Source organism: Chiloscyllium punctatum, chromosome 28 (assembly GCF_047496795.1).
Source record: "Chiloscyllium punctatum isolate Juve2018m chromosome 28, sChiPun1.3, whole genome shotgun sequence".
Classification (NCBI taxonomy): Eukaryota; Metazoa; Chordata; class Chondrichthyes; order Orectolobiformes; family Hemiscylliidae; genus Chiloscyllium; species Chiloscyllium punctatum.
The window spans coordinates 54240424-54261869 of record NC_092766.1 but is presented as its reverse complement, the minus strand read 5'-3'; the positions used below and the strand labels follow the sequence as shown (position 1 = coordinate 54261869).

General features: G+C 40.2%; 1 long non-coding RNA gene across 5 annotated transcripts in view; it reads left to right on the top strand.

The window, feature by feature from the left end:
* Positions 1-21446, top strand: part of LOC140454075 (uncharacterized) — a 35150-nt gene that overhangs the window by 10972 nt on the left and 2732 nt on the right. For 2 of the 5 annotated variants that reach the window (XR_011952609.1, XR_011952605.1), the window contains exon 5: positions 3665-3769. This is a non-coding gene — a long non-coding RNA (uncharacterized lncRNA). Of the gene's footprint in view, positions 1-3664; positions 3770-8577; positions 8642-18361; positions 18508-18993; positions 19120-21446 lie in introns of all 5 variants that reach the window. The other 3 variants (XR_011952606.1, XR_011952607.1, XR_011952608.1) reach the window with 3 other exon arrangements.

Genomic DNA, 21446 nt, shown 5'->3' with positions numbered 1-21446 from the left:
ATGGATTCGTGGTCTTTAATAGATTCTTAATTCCAAATTTTTATTGAATTCACAGTCCACTGTCTGCCATGACGAGATCCAAACCCTGGGCCCCAGAACGTTATCTAGGTGTCTGGATTATCCATCTAGTGATAATCTCACTTGGCCATTTGGCAGGGTGAGTGACTGAGGTATCCGTGGGGCAGCACATCAGCACCAAAGATCCCATGGTCTCTGCGGAAGAAAGAAAGGGCTGGGGAGGGAGATATATCCTTAGTGGTGGGGTCTGGCTGTAGGTAGCGGTCATAGCAGAGGTTACTGATGATTAGTGGGTGGCAGGTGAGGAGTGGGGGATTATATTCTTATTGTGGTTGGAGGGGTGGGGGGAGAAGTCGGAGGTACAGGAAGTGGAGGATATGCGTTGGAGTGCATTGTTGATCAAGTGGGAGGGAAATGCGGTCTTTGAAAGAGGAAACCTTTCTGGGATGTCCTGGAGTGGAATTGCTTCTTCTGGGAGCAGATATGGCAGAGGCAGCGGAATTGGGAGTACAGGATCACGTTTTTACAGGAATATACTCGAGGGTAATCAGGAGAGCAAAAAGGGGACTTGAAATATCTCTAGGAAATAGTTTAAGGAGAATCCAAAGAGATTCTACAAATATATTAAGGATAAAATAATAACCAGATAGAGAATAGGACCCCTTAAAGATCAACAATGCCATCTATGAACAACAGGAGGTGGGAGAAATACTATGCTCTTCTATTCTGGAGAGTTTGGAGAAATAAATAGTGATAACTTGAAAAGTGTCTATATTACAGAGGAGGAAGTACTGGATGTCTTAAACAGTAGCAAGGTGGATAAATCCCTGGGACCTGATCAGGTGTATCCCAGAAATTTGTGGAAAGCTAGGAAGGTGATGGCAGTGTCCCTCCCTGAGGTATTTATATCATTGTTTGTGACAGGTGAGGTGCTGGAAGATGGGTGCCATTATTTAAAAAAGGTGTTAAGGAAAGGCCAGGGAACAAGAGAACAGTCAACCTAACGTCAGTGGTAGGTAAGTTGTTGGAAGGGATTCTGAGGGACAGGATTTACATGTATTTGGAAAGACGAGGATTGATTAGGGATAGTCAACATGGCTTTGTGTGTGGGAAATTCTCTCTCTCTAACTTGATTGAGTTTTTTTGAAGATGTGACAAAGATGATTGATGAAGGCAGACTGTGGGCGTTGTCTTTATGGACACTGAACGATGTTCCACAGAGCAGACTGGTTAGCAAGGTTAGATAACATGAAATGTTGGGGGAACGAGTCATTTTGGTACGAAACTGGCTTGTAGGTAGGAGGCAGAGGGTGGTGATGGAGGCTTGCTTTGCGGACTGGAGGCCTGTGAGCAGCATTGTCCTGCTGGAATGGATATTGGGTCCTTAAATAAATGACTTGGATGTGAATATATGAGATATGGTCAGTGGGTATACAGGAGACACCAAAATTGGAGGTTTAGTGGACAATGAAGAAGGTTAGTTCAGAATGCAACAGGCTCTTAACCAGATGGGCCATTGGGGCGAGGAATGGCAGACTGGGTTTAATTTAGACAAATGTAAGCTGTTGGATTTTGGAAAGGCAAATCAGAACAGGACTTGTACACTTAATGGTAAAGTCCTTGGGAATGTTGCTGAACATAGAGACCATGGAGTTCAGGTTCATTGTTCCTTGAAAGTAGAGTCGCAGGTAGGCAGACTAGTGAAGGTGGTGTTTGGTATGCTTATATTTATTGGTCAATGCATTGACTACAGAAGCTGGGACATCAAATTGTGGCTGGACAGGACATTGATTAAGCCATTTCAGGAATTATGTTTTAAGTTCGAAATTCCCTGTTCTGGAAAGGATGTTGTGAATCTTGAAAGAGTTCAGACAAGATTTACAAAGACTTTGCTCGGGTTGGAGGATGTGGGCTACAGGGAGAGGGTGAATAGGCTAGGGGTAATTTCCCTGGAGAGTCAAAGACTGAGAGGTGACTTCATGGAGATTTATAAAATCATAAGGGGCATGGATAAGGTGAACAGCCAGGGTCTTTTCCCCCCAGTTATGTGGGTTCAAAACAAGATCACATGGACTAAAATTGAGAGGGCAAGGATTTAAAATGGATCTAAGGGGCAAAGTTTTCAAGCTGTGTGTCGTGTATGTGTGGAATGAGCTGCCAGATGAAGTAGTGGAGGCTGATACAATTACAACATTTGAAAGGCATCCGATTGGGTACGTGAATAGGAGGAGTTTCCAATGATACGGACCAATAGCTGGCAAATGGGGCTCCGTTTGTTGAGGATTCCTCGTTGTCATGGACAAATTGGACCAAAGGTCTGTTTCTGTGCTGTACATCTCTATGACACTAATAAATGAAAATAAGATATGTTCCTCTTTTGTGGAGAGGTAGCAGAAGCACAGATAATTGTACTTGGAGCTGAGAAGGTTAAGCAGTGATTTTGACCAGGTGCAAATTTGTTTCTAGGATATCTAATCTGCAGAGAGAGGGGAATTGTTAACAATGTCACAATTTTAGTAACTATTTTCAGGTAATTGGCAAATAATGTGAATATGTGAACATTATTTTATTCAGAAAGTTCTGAGTATCTGGAAAAGTCTGAATGGCAGCTGGACACAGACTCAACAGTTATTCATAAACAGATTTGGAATTTTGCTTTTTAAGGGAAGATTTGGGGGCTTTGGGCAAATGGGAAGGGAATTGGGACAGATTTGCAGCATCTCCAGAGGGAGAGGGTACATCCCAAATGGGCTGAATAGCCCCAGCCCCTGTGCTCTGTGATATTGCCCCATTGACTGTGAATGTTGAAGCTCATCCCAGGGCAGAGAGAGGGAGGATCCCACCACCCACCTCGCAATGGGCCTCGATGATTGATGTCAGCGCAGGCCAATAGGGGGCAGAGAGCAGTACTGGAGGACCAGGTTGTACCAGTTTGTCCTCCAACCAATCTGAGTGAATGAGGACATCCTCAAGGCTGGAACTAAAGAAAGGCACATATCACAGAGATCTGAGAAACTGGAGGACATGAGATAGGGAGCGTTCTGTGGCTGGTGAGGAATTATATAAATAAGGAAGAGTTGTGATGCTGGATGAGGTGACAGTGATCGGGAGAGTTGAGGATGGAGGAATTTAGAGTTAATGAGGATTAGAGTCCTAATGTTATACAGCAAGGAAACAGGCCCTGTGGTCCAACCAGTCCATGCCGGCCATAATTCCAAACTGAACTAATTGTACCTGCCTCCGCTTGGTCCACATCCATCCAAATATTTCCTAGTTATGTACTTATCTGAATGTCTTTTAAATATTGTAATTGTATTCACAGCTACCACTTCCTCTGGAAGTTCATTCCACGTGTGTAATTTTTTTTTTAAAAACCCTAATGTCTTTCCCCTCAAATCTTTCTCATTTCTTCTCAAAATGAATGCACCCGAGTTTTGAATCCCCCTCTCTCCTGGCTATTCACCTTATCTACACTCTTTCTGATTTTGTAAACCTCTAATAAGGTCACCCCTCAACCTCGTGCATGCCAGTGAAAAAAATTCCCAGCCTATCCAGCCTCTCCTTAGAACACAATCCCTCCATTCATGGCAACATGCTGGTAAATCTCTTCTGAACCTGCTCCAATTTAATATCCTTCCTATAACAGCACAACCAGAACTGGACAGAGTATTCCAGAAGTGGCCTGCCCAACGTCCTGTACATCCTCAACATATAGTCCCAACTCCTGGACTCAAAGGTCTGAACGATGAAGGTAAGTGTGCTCAGCACCTTCTTAACCACCCTGTCCACATGGAACACACACTTCAAAGATCTGAAGCCCTCGGTCTCTTTGTTCCCATATCACTACTCAAGGCCCTACTTTTATTGAGTGTAAGTCCTACCCTCGTTTGTTTTGTCAGGATGTTATATTTTTTATTTATTCCAATCCAAAAAATTTTTGAGTATAAAGGCAGTAGGAGTATAATTAAGAGGGAAATCAGGAGGCAAAAAAGGGGCGTGAGATAGCTTTGGCAAATAGGGTTAAGGATAATCCAAAGGGCTTTTGTAAATACATGAGGAACAAAAGGCTAACTAGGGAGAAAATAGAGACCCTCAAAGATCAGCAAGGCAGCCATTGTGTGGAGCTGCAGGCGATGGGCGAGATAGGAAACAAGTATTTTGCATTAGTGTTTACTGTGAAGAAGTACATGGGAGATATAGAATGTGGGGAAATAAATGGTGACATCTTGAAAAATGTCCATATTACAGAGGAGGAGGAGGAGGTGCTCAATGAGTGGCTAAGGAGCTGGTGCAGGGGAAAAGGATTCACGTTTTTTGGATCATTGTGATCTCCTCTGGAGTAGAGTTGACCTGCATAAGAAGGATGGATTGTACCTGAATTGGAAGGTGTCTAACATCGAGGCAGGGAGACTTGCTGGTGATACTCGGGAGGCATTAAACCAGTGAGGGAGTGGGTGTAAACCCAAGAAGATAGTGAGAATAGAGGTATGTCTGAGGCTGGTACAGTTCAGAAGTCAAATAGTCAAGGCAGGCAAGGGCAAGGCACAGAATGAAGTCGGACTGAGCAGTTGCACTGCATTTACTTCAATCGAAGAAGCCTGACAGGGAAGGCAGATGAGCTCAGGGTGTGGTTTTGAACATGGCACTGGGATATTATAGCAATTACAGAGGCATCACTCAGGGATGGATAGGACTGGCAGCTTAATGTTCCAGGGTATGGATGCTATAGGAAGAATAGAAAGGGGGACAAGAGAGGAGGGGAGTGGCATTTTTGATTCGAGACAGCATTATGTTTTTGCTTAGGGAAGATATTCCTGGGAGTACGCCCAGTGAAGTTATTTAGGTGGAACTGGGAAATAAGAAAGGGATGATCACCTTATTGGGATTTTCTGCAAGGATTTCGTCCGGGTGCTCTGGTTTCCTCCCACAGTCCAAAGATGTACAGGTTGGGTGGATTATCCAGGTTGAATTACCCACCGTGTTCAGGGATGTGTAGGTTGGGTGGATTGTCCAGGCTGAATTGCCCACAGTGTTCAGGGATATGTAGGTTGGCTGGCCCTGGGAAATGCAATGTTACAGGGGGAGGTTAGGAGGCTCTCCAGGTCAGTATCAATGTGATGGGCTGAATGACCTGCTTCCACACTGTTGGGAGTCTCTAATAATTCTACCATTTTTAAAATAGATACAGAAAACAATACACCAGATCTAAAAGTTAAGGTTCTGAATTGGACAAAGGCCAATTTTGATGGCACAAGGCAAGAACTTTCATCTGACCCCTCAAGCCTGCTCTACCATTCAATAAGATCAGGGCTGATCTTTTCATGGCCTCAGCTCCACATTCCTGCTCTCTCACCATAACCCTTAATTCCTTTCCTGTTCACAAATCTACCTTTTGCCTTAAAGGCATTCAAGTTGAGAACGTCAAATGCTGCACTCGGCAGGGAATTCCACAGATTCACAACCCTTTAGCTGAAGAAGCTCCTCCTGAACTCCGTCCTAAATCTGCTCCCCATTATTTTGAGGTAATGCTCTGTAGTTTGACCCACCCCCAGTGGAAATAGCCTCCCTGCTTCTGTCTTATCTACTCCCTTCATAATTTTATTGTTTCCTCTCCAACCTCCCATTCTTCTAAATTACAATGATTATAGAACCAGTTTTCTCAATCTCTCCACATACACCAACCCTCAACTCCCAACTCAAACTAGTGAACCTCCTCTGTACTCCCTCCAGTGTTAGTACATCCTTCCTGAAGTAAGGAGACCAAACCTGTACACAGTACTCCAGGTGTGGCCTCCCCAACACCCTGTACAGCTGCAGAATAACCATCCCTCTAGCAATGAAGGACAATATTCCCTTCACTGCCATAATTACCTGCTGCACCTGCAAACCAACTTCCTGTGATTCATGCACAAGGACACCCAGCTCCCTCTGCACAGCAGCATGCTGCACGTTTTCACCATTTCATCATCCAGTTTGCTGTTAGTCCAACCAAAATGGATGACCTCACATATCCCAACATTGAACTCCATCTGCCAGATCCTTACCCACTCACTTAACCGATCTGTATCCCTGTGCAGACTGACAGTGGCCTCTGCAGACATTGCTCTACCTCATCTTTGTATCAAATATGAACTCTGACACCGTACACTTGGTCCTCAACTCCAAAACATTTGTGTAAATTGCAAACAGTTGTAGTGCCAACATTAATCCAAACACCCGTTTATTCCCATTCTTTATTTTTTGTTGGTTAACCAATCCAGTATCAATGATAATACATTACCCACAATGCCATGCATTTTTACCTTATTCAGCAGCCTTTTGTGTGGCAACTTGTTGAATACCTTCTGGAAATCCATGTACACCACATCCACCGAGTCCGCCTTGTCCAACGCACTCGTCGTATCCTCAAATAATTCCAGTAAATGCGTTAAACGTGACCTGCCTTTCATGAATCAATGCTGTGTCTGCTCAATGAGACAATTTCTACCCAGATATCTCACCACTACTTCCTTGAGAGATTCAAGCATTTTCCCCACTACAGAAGTTAAGCTAACGGGTCCTTTTTGAAAAATAGTGGCACCACATTTGCAGCTTCCAGTCTGTCAAAACCATCCCAGAATCCAACAAATGGTAGTGAATTATCACGATGTCTATTTGTTATCCCCCCACCATCTCCTTTAGTCCCTGCGATGCATTCCATCAGAGCCTGGATACCTATCTACCTTTAGGCTGTTGTCTTTCCCAACATTGCCTCTTTACTGAGAATGATTGCTTCTGTATCCTCATCTGCCATTGCCTCCATAGGCCTGCGACAATGAGAGTACACTGACAGTATGTTCCTGTTAAGGCCAAGGCTGGTAGGTGTAAAGAATGCTGCCTGACGAAAGATATTGTGGGCCTGGTCAAGAAAATGAAGGAGGCATATGGCAGGTATAGAGAGCTGTGTTTGTGTAAATCCCTAGAGGAGTATAGGGGCAGTAGGAGTATACTCGAGGTAAACCAGGAGGGCAAAAAGGGGACATGAGATAGCTTCAGGAAATAGGCTTAAGGAGAATCCAGAGTGATTGTACAAATACACGAAGGACAAACGAGTAACCAGGCAGAGAATAGGTACCCACAAAAATCATCAAGGTTGTCTGTGGAACCGCAGGAGGTGAGAGCGATTCTGTCTGAGCGGAGAGGTTTTACAAACAAACTGTGCACGTCGGAAAACACAAATTTGAACGTCCCAGTCTCGTGTTTTCAGTAAACGGGGAATTGCCTCAGTGTGGCTGAAGGCATGAGTGTGTGCCGCCATCTTTATTCGGGGCAAGAATTCTCTGGACACATGTGGAGTCACCAGTTTTGTCGGGGGCAAGGTGCAGCCAGGCGCATGTGCAGCCTTTCTCTGGTGCAGAGTCATTGGGCAGGATTTACACAGAGCACATTCAAACTCTGAGAAATGGATGTCTATTTCTGGATTTGTTTCGTCATTCATTTAAATAATTTGGTATCGTAAATGAGTTTACAGGTCATCCAAAATTGGAGGTATTGTGGATAATGAAGAAGGTTACCTCAGATTACAATAAGATATTGATCAGATGGGGTTTAATTTAGGTAAATGTGATGTGCTGCATTTTGGAAAAGCAAATCAGGGCAGGACTTGTACACTGAATGGCAAGGCCCTGAAGACGTTTGCGCAACAAAGAGACCTTGGACTGCCGGTTCATAGTCCTTGCAAGTCAAGTTGCAGGCAGATAGGATGATGAAGAAGGTGTTCAGTATGTTTTCCTTTATTGGTTTGAGCATTGAGTGTAGGATGTGGGAGGTCATGTTACTATACAGGACATTCGTTAGGTCACTTTTGGAATAGTGTGTGCAGTTCTAGCCTGCCTCCTATCAGAAGGGTGCTGTGAAACTTGAAAGGTTTCAAAAAAGACTTACAAGGATGTTGTTACGGTTGGAGGATTTGAGTTGTAGGGTGAGCCATAAAAGGCAAAGATGCTCCGGTGTTAGAATCATGAAAGTGTTGGCCCCTTAACAGCACATCAATGAATATTCATGGGCTATGCATATACCTACATGAACACAGGCCACTCACAATATGAACACCTATCTCCCTCTCTGTGCCTACATTCCTTGTCTATGTGCCCTTTCCTGCTTCCCTTGGAACATTGTGGGTCTCATTACCCTCCCTGTACTGCAGCTATTCCCCTGTGTTTCTGTGTTTGCCTCAGCTCTCATGGCCCAATTCAGAGTGTGGTTAGAATTATCTCCCACTGGGAGTCCCATGTTTATAATTACAGTTAAATAGGGTCCCATGTCATCTTTTAAATACATCAAACCTATTTCATCATCACAGGTTAGGGTTTGGTAATCCCCCGTGGTCCTTACACACCTCAGACTTCCTCTCTGTATGATCCTCGATATTACCCTTGGTTCCCTGAGTCACCAAGGTTATTTTAGCCCATTCAACCTGTCCCCTCCCCAGTGTGTCCCTGTAATATCTGTAAATGCCTGGAGCCACTGATCGGCTGTGCATTGGGGGAACCGACTCTCACCCTCATCCTCTCATTGCAGGGACAGATTCTGCTGTACATTTCAGGGCATCTTGGCCCGAGGGAGGGTCCGTACATCATCTTCGGTGAGACTGTGTACCTCTACTAATTCATCCATATTGTCCCAATAAGGCCCATTATTACCATTTCTCTATCAGGCTGGGTGTTCATTCACCAACATCTGTTATTCAGTGGGTAAACGGTTCAGGTTTCATTTCTGTCAGTTCCCCTTGTTGCTCCCTACTGTCTCTCCAAGTTTGAGCTTTGATGCCCAGTGGAGCCATAGACAGGGCCTTCTGGGCCTTACAGGGTGGTGGGTGATCCCACCCATTGCCGTCCCTCTGTCCATTCGTGTGCGCTTTGTCATCATCCTCACTGCCTTCTGAGGAGAGCGGGGCACGAGGTACCTCCCCCCACTGTTACTACCACCTGGCCTCACGTCTGAGAGCCACCACCTTCACTTGTTCCTGTTTCCCATAATAATTCAACACATCCTGTCATTCCTGGAATAAAACAGCAAAATGTGAATTTGGTTTTATTTGAAATAATTTGACATTCACTTTGACATATCTATAGAGGTGAGAATTGTACTGTGATTATTTAAGTGAATTTAACGTGATCATACAATGAAAATGACTCTGATAATCAACGACAATGAATGAACTGAATAATATGTGATTATTTGTACCAGTTCTTGCATTGAAAATTCAATTTTATTTTAATGCTTGTCACCCATTGCACCGTGGGCATTGTTATTAGGGAATAAAGTAATGGAAGGATATCAGAGAAAATAAATAGACTTTAATTTTAGCTTCACTGCAATAATGAACCAAAACAATATTTGGAAATATGATTAAACTACATAACAAAGTTTCCAGTGTCATTATTGACATGAAAACAATTTTAGTTTGCAAGTTGCTTTGCTCTAAGAATAATTGGAAATGAATTGTGATTATGAATTGACCATTTAAAATATATTTTGAAGAGAATAGTCAGATATATAGTTTTGGAGGCAACTTAGGAAAGGAAATAAATATGTATACATTGGTATTAATAGTTTTAAAATGTTTGGAAGTTGACTAGAATTATTTGATCGAGAGAGGCTGCATGATTATTAAGACTAATTCACCTTTTTCATTTCATTGTTGGTTTCACTGGAATCTGTTATGGTCCAAGCTCTTGTTGTGTGCAATGGACTGTCACTAATAGCTTAATTAACCTGCGAGTCTCAGATCAGGTTTCCATTGTAATTCAGTCTGTAAGTGAGCAACACACCTGCTTTTCTGAGGGGAAACAGAGATTCTTTTCAAAGGAAATAAGTGGCAGTTCACACTGAGAATGGTTTCTACCACACAGCATAAACAGGGAAGTGTTTTTCTGAAGAATTTCATTGTCTATCTATAAACTGATGGTACATGTGTTTGTCAGTTTGTGGAGGATTCAGCACCTTTGTTTTGAGCTGGTTTTATACAAGCAGTTGGTTCATTCTGTCTTTGCCAAGAATGTTGTTTACTTTCCCCTTTTACTGTGATTCTGCAGGTTAGAATATTCTGAGAGTCAGTAATATTCAATAACTGAACGTTGAATGATTTTGACTCTAACAGAGCAGTGGCATCTCTCCCTACCTTCCCACTCTCTGTGGGTTAATTTTAAGCCTGGCCTGCCTGTTTAATATCTGAGGTCATGAGGTGTTGGAAAGATCAATGTGACTAACTCCATCAGCCATATATCGGTGGGATATAGTGGAATATTGTGGGATCCCTGAGGTAACTGGATCCAGGAGTACTGTTTTCCTCAGCCAGTAAATGCCAGCCTATTTTGGGATTCCAGGTCCACAGGTATGGACCAGAACCCATTCACAATATCAAGGACGGAGACTATATCCTGTTGCGATTTCAATACATTAAATACAGTAGTGTGGTTCGCTAATGTAGGATACTCTTTCGTGGCGGATTTACTGAGTGAGGTATACTCAATAGTGAGGTGGGATGAGCTGTCCGGCTTCTGTGAGTTAGTCTGGGATACTGTCCGTCTGACTATTCACTGCTTTTGTCAATCTGTTACTGTCACAATGACTGCCTCCTCAGCTTTAATGGGATCCGGTTTGTGTGGGGAGTGAGAGGGCCCTTGATCTTTACAGGATCTACAGGTAATAACCCACATTCCTGTTTGAGTTACCCACACTGCTGTTTGGGTCCTAGCGATAACTCCCCAGATTCCCTGACTGTTCCAGTCTCCCTGCAAGGTAACTACTCTGGAGATGTCGACTCTCCTTTGCTTCCTGTCCCAGGCCTGTTCAGGTTGTTCCCATATTACAGTTTGTGTCTCTACATCAATAGTTGGTCCTAACTGTTCTAAACTTGCAACTCCCAGAATGGTCCCTTCCTCAGTTTCCCACAGCCCACATCTGAATATATTTTGCCATATGCATGATCTGCGTCGGGAGAAGTTTATTTCATCCAGCTTCCTTGATTCCTTCTCCGACTGCTCTCATTTTGGTAATTGAGGTGGTAAGGGACAAATCCATATCAGTCATTGATATAGATGCTCCTGTATTAATATTTGTTCTGCTGGTTCGCAAACACAGCGTCAAAGAATATTCATGTGCCTACGTGAACACATGCACACATACAATGTGAACATCTATCTCCCTCTCTCTGCCTACATTCCTTGGCTATGTGCCCTTTCCTTCTTCACTTGTAACATTGCCAGTCTGGTTACCCTCCCTGTACTGCAGCTATTCCCCTGTGTTTCTGAGTTTGCCTCAGCTCTCATGGTCCAATTCAGAAAGTGGTTAGAATGATCTCCCACTGGGAGTCCCATGTTTATAATTACAGTTAAATGGGGTCCCAGTTTAAAAACAAAAAAAATGATATCATCATCACAGATTGGGGTTTGGTAATCCCCCGTGGTCCTTACACACCTCAGGCTTCCTCTCTGTATGATCCTCGATATTACCCTTGGTTCCCTGAGTCACCAAGGTTATTTTAGCCCATTCAGTCTGTCCCCTCCCCAGTGTATCCCTGTAATATCTGTAAATGCCTGGAGACACTGATCGGCTGTGCACTGGGGGGGACCAGCTCACACCCTCACCCTCTCATTGCAGGGACATGTTCTGATGTACACGTCAGGGTATCTTGGCCTGAGAGATTTTGGCCTGACACCATCATCGGTGAGACTGTACCTCAACTAATTCATCGATATTCTCCCAATAAGGCCCATTATTACCATTTCTCTATCAGGCTGGGTGTTAACTCACCAACATCTGTTATTCAGCAGGTGAACTGTTCATGTTTGGTTTCTGACAGTTCCCTTTGTTGCTCCCTACTGTCTGTCCAAGTTGAGCTTTGATGCCCAGTGGTGCCATGGACATAGCCTTCTGGGCCTTACAGGGTGGTGGGTGATCCCACCCATTGCCGTCCCTCTGTCCATTCGTGTGCACTTTGTCATCATCCTCTCTGCCTTCTGAGGAGAGCGGGGCACTAGGTACCTCCCCCCACTGTTACGACCACCTGGCCCTTTGGCTTTAAGGCCTCACGTCTGAGAGCCACCACCTTCACTTGTTCCTGTTTCCCATAATAATTCAACACATCCTGTCATTCCTGGAATAAAACAGAGCAAAACGTGAATTTGGTTTTACTTGAAATAAGAATAATTTGACATTCATTCGACATATCTATAAAGGTGAGAATTGTACTGTGATTATTTAAGTAAATTTAACGTGATCATACAGTGAAAATAACTGATAATCAACAACAATGAATGAACTAAATAATATGTGATTATTTGTACAAGTTCTTGCAATGAAAATTCAATTTTATTTAATGTTTGTCACCCATTACACCATGGGCATTGTTATTAAGGAATAAAGTAATGGAAGGATATCAGAGAAAATAAATACAGTTTAATTTTAGCTTCACTGCAATAATGAACCAAAACAATATTTGGAAATATGGTTAAACTACAGATCAAATTTTCTAGTGTCATTATTGACGTGAAAACAATTTTAGTTTGCAATTTGATCTGCTCTAAGAATAATTGGAAATGAATTGTGATTATGAATTGACCATTTAAAATATATTTTGAAGAGAATTATCAGATATATTTTTGGAGGAAATTAGGAAAGTAAATAAATATGTACACATTGTATTAATAGTTTTAAAATGTTTGGAAGTTGACTGGGATTATTTGATTGAGAGAGGCTGCATGATTATAAAAACTAATTCACCTTTTTCATTGCATTGTTGGTTTCACTGGAATCTGTTATGGTCTAAGCTCTTGTTGTTTGCAATGGACTGTCACTAATAGCTTAATTAACCTGCGAGTCCCTGATCAGGTTTCCATTGTAATTCAGTCTGTAAGTGAGCAACACACCTGCTTTTCTGAGGGGAAACAGAGATTCTTTTCAAAGGAAATAAGTGGCAGTTCACACTGACAATGGTTTCTACCACACACCATAAACAGGGAAGTGTTTTTCGAAAGAATTCCAATCTCTATCTATAAATCTAATGGTATCTGTGTTTGTCAGTTTGTAGAGGATTCCGCCCCTTTGTTCTGAGCTGTTTTTATACAAGCAGTTGGTTCATTCTGTCTTTGCCAAGAATGTTGTTTACTTTCCCCTTTTACTGTGATTCTGCAGGTTAGAATATTCTGAGAGTCAGTAATATTCAATAACTGAACATTGAATGATTTTGACTCTAACAGAGCAGTGGCCTTGTTTTCAGCTAATTATTCACTTTCCATTTCCTGGTTGTGTTGAATGTTACAGAAACAGGCTCTGAGCAATGTTTCCATTCACTTGTGTTGGAGTCACTGACAGCCACGTGGTCAGTCAGTTTCAGGCTGATGGATCAGTTTCTCTGTCCTATTAGATGGTGGTCACTTGCTCAGTTTCCGATGGCTCACCTCAGTGTCAGTCCAGCTGCTGAAACCCTCCATCCAGCATTTGTTCCCTCTCACCGTGACTACTCCAATACAGTCCCAGCTTGTCTCCCACATTCACCTCCACATCCTCATGATCACCTCAGATTCTACTGTCTGTGTCCTTGTAGCAAGTTGTGTAAGACATCTACTTCAGTTTTAACCTGATCGATATTATGTTTAGAAAGATCATTTCAAAATTTGGTTCACTGCTTCTTCAGGACCTTCCTGAAGCAGGGCTCATGCCCGAAACGTCGATTCTCCTGCTCCTATGATGCGGCCTGACCTGCTGCGCTTTTCCAGCAACACATTTTCAGTTGTAATTGTATTAACCAGTTTATTACAAGTTACTGACAAAATATTTTAAGAGGAGCTGCTATTGGTGTTGGAAATGCTGCTGGATGGTATAATAGAGGGCTGGAGGAGAAAGTGAGGACTGCAGATGCTGGAGATCAGAGCTGAAAATGTGTTGCTGGAAAAGCGCAGCAGGTCAGGCAGCATAAAAGGAGCAGGGGAATCGACGTTTCGGACATATGCTCTTCTTCAGGAATGAGGAACGTGTGTCCAGCAGGCTAAGATAAAAGGTAGGTAGGAGGGACTTGGGGGAGGGGCGTTGGGAATGCGATAGGTGGAGGGAGGTCAAGGTGAGGGTGATAGGATTCGAATGGAGTGGGGGCGGAGAGGTCAGGAAGAAGATTGTAGGTTAGGAAGGTGGTGCTGAGTTCGAGGGATTTGATTGAGACAAGGTAGATGGAGGAGAAATGAGGAAACTGGAGAAATCTGAGTTCATCCCTTGTGCTTGGAGGGTTGGGGTGAATACAGTACTCGGTTTTGATGAGAAAGTTGAGCAATGTAAGATTCTTTTATCTTTGTTAATAAGAAGAGGCAGAGATTGCAGGTAGGACATCCACAAACATCCACCCTCACCACCACTGAAGCTCAGTAGTGGCAGTGCCAATCAAGCGGGCTGCTTTATTCCGGATGGTATCAAGTTTCTTAAGTGTTGTTAGGGCTGCACTCATCCAGGCAAGTGGGGAGTATTCCATCACACTCCTGACTTGTGCTTGGTAGCGTTTGGACAGGATTTCAGGAGCCAGGAGTTGAATTACTCTTGTAGCCACTGTGTTTATGTGGTGAGACCAGTTCAGTTCCTGATCAATGATAATCCACAGGATAATGTTGATAGTGGATGTTCAGTCATGGTAACACCATCGAATGTCAAGGGATGGTGGTTAGGTTATTTCTTATACGTGATAGCCTGCATTTGTGTGGCATGTATGTTACTTGCCTCCTGTAAGCCCAAGCCTGGATACTGTCCAGGTCTTGTTGTACTTGGACTTGGACTGCTTCAGTACCTGAGGAGTTAATTATTTATTAATATTAAATACTCATAAGATTATGCAAATTCCTTTTTCTATCAAATATCATGGACTGTATCTTGTGGTCACTCTCATATTCACTTTCATTATCTTTTTATTTTCTTCCTAATTCAGACACAAATGTTTGAACATCGATCAGAATAAAATTTCATAAATTAAGAACACATGTTTCTACAAGTAAACTCATTGAATGAAATGCATTACTTCTGTATTGTCTGCATTTTGACAAAAATATAAATTCTTTTCAATAACTATTGAATGGCTCATTTATTGTCCTCAATCCATCAATCTAGGTATTATATTTCAGTCTTCAATTTACCGATCTTAATGTACGTCTAATCAACATCAGAGCAAAGTATTTTTAAAATATTGAGTCAATTTATTTGTTCAGAATACAACATTTATTAGGAATTCATTATCCTTATAATACTTGCAGAATAATTTGTTTGTCTTCCTAATGTGTATTGTCAGATCCATATATTATTTTAATCCATATTTTAATTTAATCCATTGCAACAATGCTATTGTTTTCAGGTCAACTGTCCCACAATGGAACCAATCATTTTGCATTCAACATGCTTTGCAAACTGACTTTTGCTCATTTGAATAATCACAGTAATCTCAGCCTTATGAATTCAGAGAACTGTAACTACTTTTCACTGCAATAATTCCTGTTCATGTCTGCGCATTGCACAGTCATGTCGCGAAATTGAATCTCCTTCTTCTAAGTGTACTGATAGATTTTCGAAAATCTGAGTGTTGCTAATATCTTATTATTTTTCAGTTCAATTGCGGGTATAAATGTGTAATAATGGCTCAGTACATGAAGTAATGTGAAGATATTGCAATGTACAAACTCACAATGATTGTGAATATCAATTTTTATTTTAACCATGGAAACACAGTTGAATTGATTTAATTTTATTTCACTTCAATGCTCACAATCATTGTATTTCTTATCACAATAAGAGCGAACTATTTCATGTGACAAAATTATTTAAAATGCATTTCACTTTTTTATGGACACAAAATAGAATTAACACCCGTTTGTTCTTTCCTTGACCAATCACAGTGAAGTTTGAATTGTAGAATGCTAGACTGATACAGCATGGAAACAGGCCATTCAGCCTAACTTGGCATTCCGGCCAGGTTTCCGAAACTAAACTAGTCCCATTTCACTGTGTTTGTCCCATAACCCTTCAGACGTTTTCTATCCAATAAACTGTCCAAAAGTCTTTTAGATGTTGTATTTGTGCCAGCCTCTGCCCTTCCTCTCACAGCTCATCCTAATATGTGAAACACACTGTGTGGAAAGGTTGCCCCTCAGACCCCTTTTAAATCTTTCCCCCTCACCTTAAAAATTATATATACTGTAGAATCTTTAAGACTGCAAAGTTATTAAAAGTTGAGAGGTATTTAGAAGCAGCGTAATAACATTCATACTTTAATCAGTGATGTGCAGCAAATAAATTCAAGATGTTGTGATCATTATAATGAACAACAGTTACAAGTTGAGACAATGTTGGTTGAAAAGAAGTTCAATCGACACTTAGATATTTTCTAATCAACTCAGGTGTTTCGACACATCTCTGTTGAAGGTGGGAATTGAACCCATGCCCCCTGGTACACACATTACCAGAGCCCTCCATAATATTCCCATGCAGAAAGGGCAGGACTATAATCACATACTTACTGTGTTTATTCACAGGGAAAACTACTGAGATATTTATTGTTATAATTGGACTAGGATTGTATTCGACAGTTCCAGAGTGTAATGGATCGATAAAAAGAATTAATTATTTCTAATAATGAAGGAACGAAGCAACAATGATCTTTAATAAACATAAAAGTAAGTCAATATGTTTGAAGCAGTTATTCATCTGCATAAATAAAAATTAACATGCTTTGTAATGCACATGAAATGGAAATGAAGCATTAATCATTCAATGTGACTACTCAGCGAAAGACAACTTTCCTCATTTTCAAAAAGTTGTGATTGCTAAGAATTCAAGATTTATTGTAAAAGCATAGAACAAACATTTGTTAATTCTGGATTATTTACACAAGAAACTCGGAAAATTTAAATAATGTTTAACATGAAAAATACTTATCTCTTATTGTAATAATCAGACATATAGAAATGTTAGAATTGAAGTGAAATACAATCAATACAAGAATGTAAACAAAATAGTGGATGCTGGAAATCACAAGCAAATCAGTAATTACTGGAAAGTGACTCAGCAGGTCTGGCAGCATCTGTGGGGAGAAATCAGTGTAAATACTTTTGGGCCAGTGACCTTTCTTCAGACTGCATTTTTACTCACAACCAATTCAATCCAGCTAAGTTTAAACACGTAAAATTATTTTTGCTAAGATTAAGAGATTGCAGAGTGTAATATTGTTTACATCAGTTGATGTATTGAGCCGTAGATCCACATCGACAGCTGAAGATATTGGATTTCAACAATGTTTACCGGCTAGATATTGACAATAATTAGTTTTAAAATGGCTGATAACAAGTTTAAGAATGATGAGAAAACTCTTTTTGCAATGTAATTGTGCAATATGTTGGAAAAATGAAATATATATGTGAAAAATAGTTAGCCATCTCTTAATTGATAAGACTGTTTAATGATCCTTCCATTAATATGAGAACTCAAATGAAAGAGAATGAGATAGTTAGATGTTGGATGAGAAAACAGGTGTTGATTGCAGGTGAGTTGACCTGAAAAGAATGTTAATATTTCATTATGATATTGGCACTAAGAAATGATGGATTCAACGAAACTGTGAATCTCATGATGGTGTGAGAATTGAAATAACAATCAAACAATAATTAACGTTAGAACTCAACACTTAAAATGATTGAATATCAACAAAGCAGTTTGTACTGGATAATCATTAAGATCAGTAAACTGAGAATTAAAACATTGGGTTAATTTAAAAACAAACATCACACCCTAGAAGATTATTCATCAGAATTGTTCTGTCATTGAAAAAACCTCATTTCTCAAGAATTCTGCATTTCCCTCATTACCTGTCTTTTTTCCACAGGTACCTGTACTAGAACCCTTCTGTTTGTGATACAATTATATAGAAGTGAAATGGATTATAATCGAATTGGGGGAGTTAATAAGTTCAGTGCAGTTGGGGACAATGGAGAGGGTTGTCATATAATGCAGCAGGAAAAAGATAAATTGCAGATATGGGCAGAGTAATTAAAGGTGAAGTTTAATCCATACAAGTGTGAGGTGTTTCACTTTGGAAGCTCAAATATTAAGGAAAAGTAGGTAGTTAATGGCAGGACACTTTCAGCATTATTATTCAAAGGGATCTTGGTGTTCAAGACCATGGCTCCCTGAAAGTGGTTAGGAAGGCAAATGGTATGCTTGCCTTTATTGGTCAGAGAGCTGGTTACAAGTGTCAGGAAGCCATGTTGTAACTTTATAAGACTTTGGTTAAGGCATACTTGAAGTATTGTATTCACTTTTGTTCGCCACATTACAGGAGGGGTATGGAGGATTTGGAGAGGGTAAAGAGGGCATTTACCAGGATGCTGTCTGGATTCAGAAAGGCAAGAAAAACTCAGATTGCTTTTTTGTGGAGTGGTGGAGACTGGGGGAAGACTTGATGGAAGTCTCTACAATCATGAGGTACGTAGATCGGGTTGACGGTCAGAAAGTTTTTCCCAGAGTTGAAGCATCAAAAACTATGTGACATGCGTTTAAGGTTAGGGGGAAAGTTCAAGGGGCATGTAACGGGCAATTTGTTTTTACACAGGTAGTGGTAGGTGTCTGGAATGAACTTCCATGGTTGGTGGTGGAAGCAGATACATTAAGGCTCTTTAATGTTCATTTCGATAATTTGGAAGGATATGGACCAAGAGTCGGCAGAAGGGATGAGTTTCTTTTGCATTATGTTCAGCACAATGTTATGGGCCAAATGACCAGTTCCTGTGCTGCACGGATCTGTGAGAGAAAACTAACGTCTAACTCATATGACATTTAATCTAATCCATATTTAGCCACTGGTGTCAAAATTAGGAAGGAAATAAGCAGAGAACGAACTTGACTACAATCTAAAAATATAGTCAATTAAATTTACAGAGGTAATTTTTGATATTTGTTCTGAATTATCAGATTAATAACTTTGATGGAGATGTGTCGAAAATGTTTGCAGTTACTGATGTTCTGACCCAAAATTACCCTTCTTAAACTGAAGATTGGACCAGAAACCTGTTAGAAAACTTGAAAATATTCAGTAAGGTGAGATACACATCATAATTAAATCCATTATTTCTTACTGCCAATACTACAATAACAAAATCTTTCAGCTCTGCACCAAAAAGCATTGATTTCCGTCCAATGCTCATTATAAATAACTGAATGCTACTCGTTTCAACAATCAAAGTAAACATAGCCTCATTGATTAAGAGATGTCTAAGACATTTCACTAAGAATTACTGTTTATGTCGACACATTGCTCGTTCAAACAGCAATGTGAGATTTCTCATTAATATTCCGTTCACTGACAGCATATTAATAATTTAGTTATTGCTAATATCTAATAATTGATCATTCCAGTAAGGGGTATAAAAGTGGAATTATGGCTCAGTACATTAACTGATGGAAAGATATTGTTGTGTCCACTCTCCCAATTGTTGTGAATATCGATATCTATTTTGATTTGATTTGATCATATTTTTCTTCCACATGAAGATTTATTGTATTTCTGATCACAGGAATAGTTAAATACTTTAAAGCTAAAAAAAATTCAAATTTGTGACTTTTTTGCCAACAAGAAAAAAGAATTTACATGCGTATGTTCTTTTCTTTATCAGAGTAAATTTTGAATTCTTGGAAGTTATACATATGTGTAAGGAAGGGGATCTGCCTGCAGCTGAATAGTCACGTTGAATGTTTTTTTTGCGATTACATCCTGCTGCTAAGCATTCTAACTATCTTTTCATTATAAGAAAAAACAGCTTTAAACACATTCTGCAGTCATATTTGTCATGAATTTACAATGCGCATGATATGTGTATTTATCTTTCTTTCAATTGTCATGATTTTAATTTTTAAGTAAGAGCATATATGTTTAGTACCATCATTACTGGGAATGACTATTTCATTCTCAGTCCATTACACACAGAAACAGTCTAATTAATTCCAGGCCCAATTATCGGAATGAATACTGATTAGTTTTCATTTGAGTAATCACAATTGATTATAATCCCACCCTTCCTTGTTAGGAACATAATGAAAGACACTTGTGGAGCTCTAGTAGTGTCACTCTTATGAGACGAGGAGGTGTGGGTTCGGTTCCCTTCTCCAACAGAGATATGCCAGAGCAGCTTGGAATGGTGATTAGAATAAGAGTTTGAATTGATTTTCAATCCAGTTTTGTATCTGCTTCTGTCTGTTGTTCATTCCAATAATCTCTTAATCTGCAATTTATTATCTTCAGGTAATTAATAACATTATGTATCATATTAAATTATATCCAAATTTTAGATTTGAGGACACTGCAGTTTTTAAAATTTTAAAGTATCTAAGTAATGAAATTCATTTTATTTAATCAAAATACATTCGGGTATTATTCATATGGTGGGCAACAGGATTTTACTTCCAGTCAGCTCAAGAATGTTCAAATATTGTTTATTCTGTGAACATAATTCTGCAGAAGAGTTTCAATAAACATTTAACACATCATTATTGTGCATTTCAACTCCTCCCGTACACCAATCCTTATTCTCTTGGCCGAGCAGATGAAGAGATGAAGATCGCCTGATGAAGAGGCAGCACCTTGAAAGTTAGCGCTTCCCAATAAACCTGTTGGACTGTAACATAGTGTCACGTGATTTTTAACTTTCCTCACCCCAGTCCAACTCCGGCATCTCTAAATCACTGTTTCACAAACGAATTCTCATAATTTTAAAAAAAAGAAAATATGACTTTAATTAAGAACTTTATGCGATTATGAATCCCTTCCTGTATAAGCAAAATATCTCAATGTCAATGAAATCAATGGTCACACAATATGGCACTTACAGCCACACAAATGTCTTCCTTGTCATCTAATTACTGCTCAGGAGAAAAACCGGAGTAAGTCTCTTATCGTTCCTGAGAACAAAAGCCACAATAAACATTTGGTAACCAGTTCCATCCAATAAATGCATTTGATTTCTTACATTTTGGTTCAGTAATTGCACACAAAATAATTAGCTAAAACCAATAACCATGCTTTATTACAAATGACCGAGGATGCTAATATCAACATATGTAGCAGCTTGCCAATCAGGGTTCCAGTTGAAGTATTGCAAAACAAAATAATTTAATTTTGGCTTACTACAACTGTAGGTGAAAACCTGTTGATTGTGTGCATTAAAAACCTTTATCTGCTTATTCAGAGAAAATACTCAAAGGTGGCACTGTAAATTTAATTTATTTTGACTTTCTTTCACGAAAACAATCATGTGAAGTGCTTCTCATTTTCTTACGAGTTCCGATACACATGTCAAAATATTTACGATATTAACTCTTTATGAATAATGAAAGAGTTTTCTCTGCAAGAACGATATGAAGATGTTCAA